The 10578-nt window shown below is 43.9% G+C and overlaps 1 pseudogene across 1 annotated transcript; it reads right to left on the reverse strand.

Moving 5' to 3' along the window:
- Window positions 1-5233: 5233 nt before the first annotated feature.
- LOC308423224 (small ribosomal subunit protein uS19-like) lies at window positions 5234-5642 on the reverse strand (annotated as a pseudogene). The gene has a single exon. The product of its transcript is annotated as a small ribosomal subunit protein uS19-like (transcript).
- Between the last annotated feature and the right edge of the window lie 4936 nt (window positions 5643-10578).

Raw genomic sequence — 10578 nt, forward strand, 5'->3', positions numbered from 1 at the left:
TTCTACCCAGTGGGCTCCAGAAGTTTCTACCCAAGCACCTTAGTTTAGACTTCCATTTCTAGAACCGGTGTTGGCCGGTTAGGTCCCAGAGCACGGTGACTGCTTCTCCTTCTGTTTGTGATGATGCCTCTGGCCTCTGTATGGCTCCATGTCTCCACTGCATTCATGAGAAGGTTGCTTTCATCTTCTAAGGCCTGTAGGATATGTGGTAAACCCCCAGAAATCTGCTAGCCTCACGCCTCAATGCCTCTGAATAAGGGTGGCAGAGTTCTTTCCACATGAGGTCTTGGCTAGCACCCCATATCCATGACTCCACATTCAGAATGTCCCTTCCATAATCCTGGTTTCCAAAGAGTGATCCTAAGCAGTATTGGCCTCATATGTCCCCTGATTTTCACACTTTGGAACTCCAATGAGCTATAACTCAGCTGAGTTTTCAGATAAATCCAAAGGAGCTTTCTGCAGGATTCAGGAAAAGCTGTCCCCTTTCAGCATCTCTGATAGCTCCGCCTCCCTGAACACATAGAACAAATTATGGACCCAGTTTGATATGCCCCCAAACCCTCTATAGAGCTGGAGCAGGCTCAGAACATGGACAAGCCCTGTTGGTGTCTCCTTCCCTGTATGTGCCTTGATCCAGGTGAGTACAGAATTCCACTGGGTGGCCAGTCACCTCCTGCCTGTTCCCTTCAACCCCATGGTACAGGTACCACCCTGGGAGTCAGTTGGAGGAAGCTACCTTAGCAGGGAATGGGGCCTTAATGGAGATTATTCAGGAAGATTTAACTCCTTCAAAGAGAGGATGCTACAGACATCAAGACACTCATCCAGTGACTACTTCAAGTGAGCAAAGTACACCTCTCCTTCGCCAAACTCCACTGCCTGCTCTGAAACCCTGTTTGTGTACAGGGATTCTGTCACCTTTGTGCTAAATGGGCACAAGTGTCTGTCAGGCTGCAGCTGCAGCTGCAGCTGCAGCCCCACACATCCAAAGATGAGCCCACTGTCGGACCTGCACCAGGGCTTTCTGGTCACATGTGGGGTTGTTTCCCCTCATTTTCAATGGTGCATGAATAGCTTTCTATTTCCCCTGTTTGTTCTTTGTAGGCTCTCTTGTAGAGACCTCAACCCTACAGGTCATAGGCCACATTGCACCCTAGAATAGCCATGAACAAAGTCCATCATTTGTAGACAGCATCGTTTTGAACTGTCAAAAGATTGGACACCCGCCGCCAGCACAAACAGAAAACCCAGAAGCCTCCATGCCTGACCACTATCCCATCTACTCATATCCATAACCATCCAACCTGTTAGCTTATCACTCGCCACATGCAGATCTTCCCCGGCCATTGCCAATTGCCGGCTTCTACCACAGTGATAAGCGGCTGGTCACTCTCTGTGATGTGCTTGTGGTACCCCACCAGCCCTGATGTTATGGAGACAGCTGGGAGGGAGCTTTCTTGGTGTCTGCCGTGTCAGGTCTCCTCCTTTCATCACGATAGCCAGAACATCATCTAGAACATGTAGCATTTGGACACCTTCCTGGTGGAAGCAGGCTCAAGAACAGACCATCCAGACCTCAGAGATGGGTTCCCAAGGTCTTGTCATACCTAGTGAGAGCATCAGGCTATAGGGATCCAATTAGTTGACTCAGGGCTCACGCTTCTGATGTCTGCAGTGAGAGGCTGTTACTTATCCCCTAACCACATACAAATGGTCTAATTAGTGGCCTTATTTCAAGGAGATTCCTTGTCCATCCTTTCTACTTTTGTGGTCTGTCTAAGCTTACGTAGGTAAACGGGGTTGTTACGTCTAACGGATGTCATCAAAAGATGCTTAAGAAGGAGACAACCCCTCTGCTAATAGTTATTCTAACATGAGCTAAGATCTCAGTGAACGTGTGATATATTCTAACACACACTGAAGTGTAAGTATAGAAGTTCATTGTGGGACTCTAGGGTCCCCCAACTATAATAAGACAACATTCATGTTGTTATTCTGAGACCAAAGTCAAGAGTTCTAGCATAATTACTTTTTTGATTTCAAGTGCCTACTCCTTGACCTTCATAACACCAAACACACTGGAGTCCTTGACTCCACTCCAGCCCCTTCACATCTCTGAGCTGGTTGCTGAGGTGAGGCCAGGATGCTCAGCCAGGCCAGCACCTGCCCTGCTTGCAGCATGCCTTCCAATTAAAGCCAGTGATGCTTCAAAGATGCAGAGGAAAAGTACCTCCAAAGGAAAGCTTCAGCCTTTTCTAGGGTGAGCCTCCAATAATAACCCAAAGCTCTTTCTCCCTCCGACAAATTGTGCCTCTTCAGACTTTGGACATGATCTAAAACTCAAAAAAAAAAATTGCCACTGGTCATGTCTACAAAGAATCACATGGTGATGCAGGATGCCCTGCCCCAGGCATCTCTCAATGCCCAGCATCTCACAGAGATTGAGTCAGAATCGAGTTCTCAGTCCAAAGCTGGCATCACATCTTAGTGCTTGTAACAAATACCCACTATTGATTGATGGATAAGGTTTTAATTGGTGAAAAACGTGTTGTGAAAATCATTTTAAGAAGCATGCTCATTGGTTTGGGTTCGTTTGTTTGTTTTCTTTTGTTTTTTCACTAACAATAACTTTATTTTCTGGCAGGTCATTTTTCTACTGTTTCAGGATTTTCCTCTCAGAGAACACAAGTTTTAGAACTGGATCACTGGCTCCTTCTCTTCTTGTCACCTCCCAGTTTGAAATGCTTGCGTCTCTTAATGGCCAGCATCCTCTTGGATGTGCAGCTGGGCTCAACACACTCAAGCCTGAGCACAATCTCTGCAGTTTTTGGCCTTCTTTTGAAAAACGGGCTTCATCTGCCCACTGTAGACACCCTGCTTCCAATTGTGGTGCCGCTTTTCTCGGGCAGACAGGGAATCCTTGCCCTTCTTATACTGGGTCACTTTGTAAGGCTGATGCTTGCCACATTTCTTATAGAAAGTCCTTCCAATTTTAGGTGCACTGACCATCTTTGCAATAGAAGTATCTGCAGTACACAGAGAATCTTCAAGTGTTAACTACATGTACAGGGACCCTTGACCTCAAGGCATCTTTCCTCCCTTGACACCCATGAAACTATGGTCATGTCTGCAAGAAGACAGTTGACCAGAGTGACCTGTTCCTGGGCACTGTGTAGGACCCAAACTCTGGGAAGGTTTGCAATAGTTCCTCTAACTTGTTAAACTGAATGAGTCAGCTGCTGGGTTGTGGGAAAGAAATGACAGTTGGCATTGGGTCTCCCATTGTTACTGACAAAGCACAGCTTGCTACTGGGTGAAAAGCACCCAAGTTTGTATAGGAAAAGAAATAAACATCAAAAAATATCCTTCTTGCTGATTTCGTTTTCTTGTTCAGTGTTGGCTTGATTGCATGATAATTTCCATGCATGAAACACACTCTTTAAAGCCTTATTATGAGCTTTTAAGAGATGTGGTTGTGAGACTAACACAACCAACACAGCACATTTCATCATCCCAAAACCACCCTCTCCATTTCTCCAGAAACTAAAGAGACAACTTAGAAGATAGGAGAAACCATTTACAGCTCACACACTCCAGAAGGTCAAGAATCAACAATTTATAAAGAACTCTTCCAATTCCCTAGGAAAAAGACAACCCAGTTTTTTTTTTTTTTTAATGGGCAAAGGCTGCAAGAAGACAATTCTTAAAAGAAAATTGGAAAATAGCTAATAATGGCAAAAAGCTAAGCTCAGGCTGGTCTTGGGCCATCAGAGAGAGGGCAAGACAACCTCACTGAGATACAGCATTTCACACATGAATGGCTGTTATTAAAAGCCCTAAGTGGGGATGAGGATGAGGAGTTGCAACAGCCACATGTTGCTGTTAATTTGGTGCTGACATTTTGGGAAATTAGTTTATAAGTTAAACATATACTCCTTATATGACCCAGGGACTCTGGTCGTATAGAAATTAAAAGTGTACATCCATAAAAATCTTACACATTAATATCTATACCATCATCATTCAAAATACCCTCAAGAGAAAACAATACCTATTAACTGATGAAAAGATAGACAAAGTATGACATACCCACACTACAGAGTGTTGTCTGGAAGTTCAAAGCAGGGAAGGCTGACACCAGCTACAAGGCAATGAACAATGCAAATTCTACACCCTGGGCAAAGCCAGGCACAAAAGGCTATAAACTATATGATCCACTGAGACAGGAAAGAGCTTAGTGGTAAGCAGGGCCTGCGGACTGGGGGGGGGGGGGGGAAATGCTCCACGTAGAGGGTTTCTTCCCAGAAGGAAAGAATGTTTACAACTAAGGAGCAGTACCATTTGCACAATTCTGAATAAGCAATGACTACTGAATTGTGGTTTTTAAAGTGTTGGCTGCTATAATCCCGGTTAGGCAGTTGTAAAAGGAGTGAACATGAGGCGGGAAGGAAGACTGTAAGCTATAGGCTTGGTAAAGTAGCATGGTCAAATGTAGGGCCAGGAAGTCTACAAACGTCAAATATTCGCCTGTCAATCAGAGTGGCTAGAAAAGTTTCCTAAGCTGTAATACTTTTATATCCTAGATAGATGGTTCAGAGTTCAAGACACCTTCCATCAGAATGAAAATAGAAAAAGATCTGAGCTCTGCTGAGCAACAGCTGAAGAGGAAGCCATAATTTTTGACCCAAATCCTACTTATACTCTGTTTTTGTTTTGGGGGATGTTGTTTGTTTGCTTTTGGTTTGGGGTAGTATCTCAGTTTGTAGCCAAAGTTGGCCTTATTCTCCCAACACCACAGGCTGATTTCAGGCTCACATCAACATTCCTGTCTCAGTGACCTGGGTAGTGAGACTCTGGGTGCGAGCAACCACATCAGCCCTGTCTGCAGCCTTTTTATATTACTATTTGGGGTATCACATGAACACTTTTAAGCAGATATTTTTAATTACAACAAAATGAAATAATGTTATAACAAGCTTGTAGAATTCCAAGAGATGATGGCTTTTCAAAAAACAAAACCTAATCTGTGTGAGGAAACTGGCTTAGATAAAACGGAGAAGCTGGGAGGGGTTCAGTTGTAATCTCAGCACGTGAGAGATGGGGGCAGAAGGCTTTCAGTTTCATAAATCTGAGTCTAGCCCAAGCCAATAATGAGACCCGAATCTCAGCATAATGAATAAAAGTAGAAAATTTTTTAAAATTCAAAATAATGAGTTTTTATTGGCCTCCGCTACTTGAGGGCGATGAATCGGGAGGCGTGGGTGGCATCAATACTGGGCCGGCCGTGCTTCACGAGCTTTTAGGTGATGGAGAACTCGCCCAGGTAGTGGCCGATCACCTCTGATTGATCTCCACATGGTTGAAGGTCTTGCGGTTGTACACACCCACCATGCTCCGACCATCTCAGGCAGAATGATCATGTCCCTCGGGTGGGTCTTCACAACCTCGGGCTTCTCTGTGGGTGGCGCCTCCTTCTAGGTCTTTCTCAAGTGCTTGAGCAGTGAGTGCTGCTTCCTCCTCAGGCCACGGTTACAACTGAATCAGCTGCTCATAGGACATATCCAGCAGTTGGTCGAGGTCCACGCCACGGTAGGTGAACTTGCGGAAGGTCTGTTTCTTCTTTGCTCCACTTCAACCATCTTGGCGGAGGCTCAGAAAAGGAAGTAAGCAATAGAAAAGATTATTATGCACATATCTGTGATAAGAATAATAAATAAAAGTAAAAATAAAATATTATCATGCAAATATCTGTGATATATCTAGAAAACACAGACATCTATTAACCAAATGTTGGCCAGAAGAAAGGACCAACCTTTTCTAGCAGGAAACAAGAGGTCATCGTGGCCTGTGAGCTTCTGGGTTTTCCCAGTCTGATGTCCTTTGCCTTCGTCATACAAACCTAATGCACAGGGAGTGGCAAGCCAACCTCACTGAGACCACAGGGTACACACAAAAGTAACAGCAAATTACTGGTTCTTTGTATGGTCCATGAACAGAGAGGTTGACATTAAGATTCTTCTACAGAGACAGAAAAAATAGAGCAATCTCCCAAGGGTCCCACTGTCACCTCCATCACTGTGATTAAAAGCTCTGATCAAAGGCAACTTAGTGGAGAGAGGGTTCATTTTAGCTCACAGCTCCAGATTACTGTCCATCAGAGCAGGGAGACAAGATGGCAGGAGCTTGAAGCAGCTAGGCATCATATCCACAACCAAGAGCAGAAAGGAAATGTGCCCGCTAATCAGCTCACTTTCTCCACTCTTATACAGTCGGTGGTCCAAACCCAGGGAATGGTGCCGCCCACAGTGGGCTGGCTCATCCCACATCTACCAACATAATCAAAGCAATCCCCCATAGACACACCTACAAACCAGCCATATCTAAACAATCCCTCACTGAGAAGCTCTTTTCAGGTAATTCTATGCTGTGTAAAGTTGAAAATGAAAGCTTATCTTTATAACTGGAGAGATGGCTCAGTGGCCAAGAGCACTGGCTGTTCTTATGGAAGACCAGAGTTTGGTTTCTTGAATCCATGGGAAGGAGCTCACTGCTGCCTGTAACTCCAGCTTCCTGGCCTCTGGGCTCTTCAGACACCTGCAGTCATGAATACATACCCACAGACATGCCCACGCACACATACACTTGAGATGATGGAGTCGTTAATCTATCTCTCTGGCTTGTGTGCTCTCCTCGTGGTTGTTCCAAGACATTGAGTAAAACAAATGCTGAGGAATGGGGCAAGAAAAACAACACACTTGGATAAAAAGTGGGAACTCACCCCCAAGGGAAAGAAACACAGACCACAGGACTGCATCCTAAATGCATTTGAGGGGACTCCTGGAATGTTTCTATATAGCTTTTAAATTTTTATCACATTGGATTATTTAACGTTTATTTTGAAATCTCACTCTATATCCCTGCTGACCTCAAACTCATGGAGCTTTCCCTGCTTCTATTTATCTATTGTATTTTGTATCGTATTTGTAAATGTTCTGGGAAGTTAGAGACGGGGGAATGTCTGTGCCATGGCACATGTGTGGAGGTCAGAGGACAGCTTGGGAAAGTTGGTTCTTTCCTTCCACCGTGTGCACTCAGGGATTAGACGCAGGTCATCAGGCCTGACAGCAAACATGCTTACCAGTGAGCCACCTCACCATCCCGACTTTATATTGTGAATTCTTGAGAAGAGGGCTGTGAGGGAGTTTCAGAGTGGTGCACAAACTGGCCTCACACTCCTTTGAATCTTTGCAAATGACTGTTACTTGAGTTTTGATACTTCAAAGATGCAGCCTAAGTTACCATTTAAAATTTTTAATAAATGTATTAATTAGGCACTAAGGGCCTTGGAAATGGGTGATGGTTTTCAGTATACACCTCAGCAGAGCCATTCAGATCCCCTAAGTCTATCCTTACCATGTGACAAAAGCATAGTTAGGACACAGGAGAGGACAGTGTCATTAGAACATGTCCCAGGAGGGAAACATTCCGGCCCCGATGCTATGCTTTTAAACTTTGGTTTCAGAGATGGCCGCTCAATGAATCAATAAGGCTCTGTTAGAAATGACAGGAACAGGAAGGTATGCCAGCCCCTTCCGCCTGATGGCTCAGCATCAGCCCCTGCTTTCTACAAGACCGACCTTCTTGTCTGTCCCTGGAAGGAAGGAGGAAAAGATTGCTGCCTCCAGAAACATTTTAATTTGTCTAGCTACAATAATTAGATTCTTTATTCATGGGCATATGTAGCTAATCTCAATGGCATGCACTTAAATTAGGTTAAGAAGATATCTTTGAAATGTCATTTGTGAATTTCATTTGTCGTTTGTAACATTCTCCTGGCCTGACAGTAATGAGATTTGGGGGTCATTTATTTTTTAACTCTTCCCTGCTTCAATGTTTATCTGGAGCTGTGGCCCATGACACATGGCTCTGCACCTCGGCTTCATGTGGAGGTGAAAGTCACAGGGAGGCTGGAAAGTCTAATGATGCTGGAGCAAGTACAGTGCCTGGTAAGCCTGCGCAAAGAAGCACACAAGGAGAACTGTTGGTCCATGGTCGCTCTGCTTGCTCTTGTCCTGAGCATTTTTCTTCTTGTGTTGTGATACCAAGGGTGGCTAAGGAAACATGGCACGTCATACCCAAATGTGTATATATTAAGATTGAAAATGAAGGAGTAATAAATGCCATTATTAAATTTACACTGCAGGCCAGTGGCATAGCTCAGAGGCAGCACATCTTTGGATGACTAGTTACAGATGGATCCAGTGAATCAGGTTTTAATGCCACCGAAGATTTGAACAAGGCAAAGCCCCTTTTAATTTTAGTCTCAGAGCTAAAAGAAGAACGACCACAGTAGTGCACACACCGTACCAAGTATTAACTGTACACTAAATTGTGCATTATGGCATAACACAAGGAAAGTGCATATTTTATGTTGTCCTGTGTTGTGATCCATTGAATATTACCAAATGTACTGGATGCTGTATATATGAGACAAGTCCAAAATTAAACTGGGATGTTACAGAGCCCAGTGGGAAGCAGAAGCCAGAGAGGCTCATTGTTCCGTGACATTTGATGATATGCATATCTCACAGGATTCAGAAAATGGAATATTGTGTTACAGTGGGCAAGGGTTAGGAAATGGGAGAGGATGAAGGTTCTTAGAACCTGATCCAAGCTTCCAAACACTAGCATGTTGGCAGACAGTCTTCAAACTGCCAGTCACTGCTTGACTAAAAACAAAGCAGAGGAGCAGCTCGAGCCTAAGCTGGCTGCTGAGGAAAGGGGCAAGCGGGTAGCAATAACACCATCAGTTGTGCCTGCCTGACCCAACACTAACAGAAGCCAAAAGACAACTCATGGTAATAGATATGGCCAACTGTCTCTTTCCCCAAACACCCATCCTGAGCTTTAGGCATGGATTAGTCAGATCTCTAGAGGAATGGGACTGATAGAATACAGAGAGATATGGGACATCGATAGATAGATAGATGATAGATAGATAGATAGATAGATAGATAGATAGATAGATAGGGAGACAGACAGATACCAAGGTAGACATAGAGATATAGGTAGATATGTAGGTAGGTTAGGTAGGTAAGTAGGTGGATGGATGCATGAATGGATAGATTATAAAGATATAGAGATAGGTATATAGAAATACATATAGGGATAGAAACGACAGAGATAGATAAAAATATAATCATCTTATGTTGATACTCCCACATATGTATGCATGTATATCGGTATTTTAACAATTACTGTCTCATACTAGAGAGGTCAAGAATCAGGAGTTCCTTGTTTCATAAAGTTGAATGTCCCAACAGCCTCAGTGAGGGAGAATTCCTAGAGAGCTGCTAGTATTTATCTACTTTGGAATTCCAAAGAAATCAGTTCTAATATTGGCAAGGAAATGTCTCGGCAACATGGAAAATTAACTTGTCAGCAAGAGTGAGGGCAAGGAGGCCAAAAGCAAAGTTTCCTCGTCCCGTGCTCTTCATCTGGGCTGCTAGCAGCAAGTTCTGCCCATATTTAGGGCACTGAGTCTTTCTGCTTCAAATTATGTGATCAAGAAAACTCCTCACAGGAGTGCCCCAGCAATTTGGGATTTAGTTCATTTTAGATGCAGTCAAGTTGACAGTCCGGAGCACACATCACAAAGGCACTTGGAACAGCCATTGCTAGTATAAAGACAAACATGGAACACAGCTGATTATTTCTTCTTCAGTCCCCTGGAGAAGATAAAGTGCACCTTTTACCTGCAAGGCTCATGCCATCTTGGAAAATCTCAGTTCTCAACCTCACTCCGATTCAAGGCCCCCGCTGTGCCTACTTTGACCCTCAATGTGCATTTTTTCTGCTTCTACTTTATAAAAAGCTCTCTTCCCCTTTCCTTTAGATTCTGTTTCATCCTTTGGGAAGATGTCCCAGGGCTCAAATTCTTAACGGTGGGTCACAAGATCATAAGGGTCATAACTGAATATAGGGGAATGGAGAAAACTACCAGCATTGGTAAAAGGTTTCTATGTGTGTTACAACCAAAATCTACCAAAATCAAAGGAGAAGTGAGTCTGCAGCATTTCTGTCGGGAATCTTTCAGGTTGTGTCTTGTGGCTTTAGTGTGAACATGTGACGTTCGTACCCTCATGCACATACCTTCATGGTAAGTAACATCAAAGGACACTGGAACCCTCCCACTCAGACACAATACTGCTGTCTATTATGAATCACAGTGGTTCTTAGTGTCACATACAGCTTCCTGCTCTTGTTAAAACAGTGTTTTAATCACAGGGAAAGACTTCCAACATTTTTCCTGTCACCATGTCTCAGCACATATCAATTCAGTATCTTTTAATTGTGTTGGGTTAGACTGTTTAGTCTTTAAAATTGCTATTGAGGGTCCAGGAAAGAGCTCGGTAGAAAACCATGGCATGAGGACCTGGACTCAGACCCCAGAACACATATAAAAGTCAAGCCTAATGGTGGGTACTTATAACCCAGCGTCAGGGAAGCAGAGGCAGGCAGATCCCTGGGACTCTATCCAGCAAATCTAACCTACTTGGTAACTTTCTGGCAAGT

This window comes from Micromys minutus (assembly GCF_963924665.1).
Source record: "Micromys minutus genome assembly, chromosome: 8".
Lineage (NCBI taxonomy): Eukaryota > Metazoa > Chordata > Mammalia > Rodentia > Muridae > Micromys > Micromys minutus.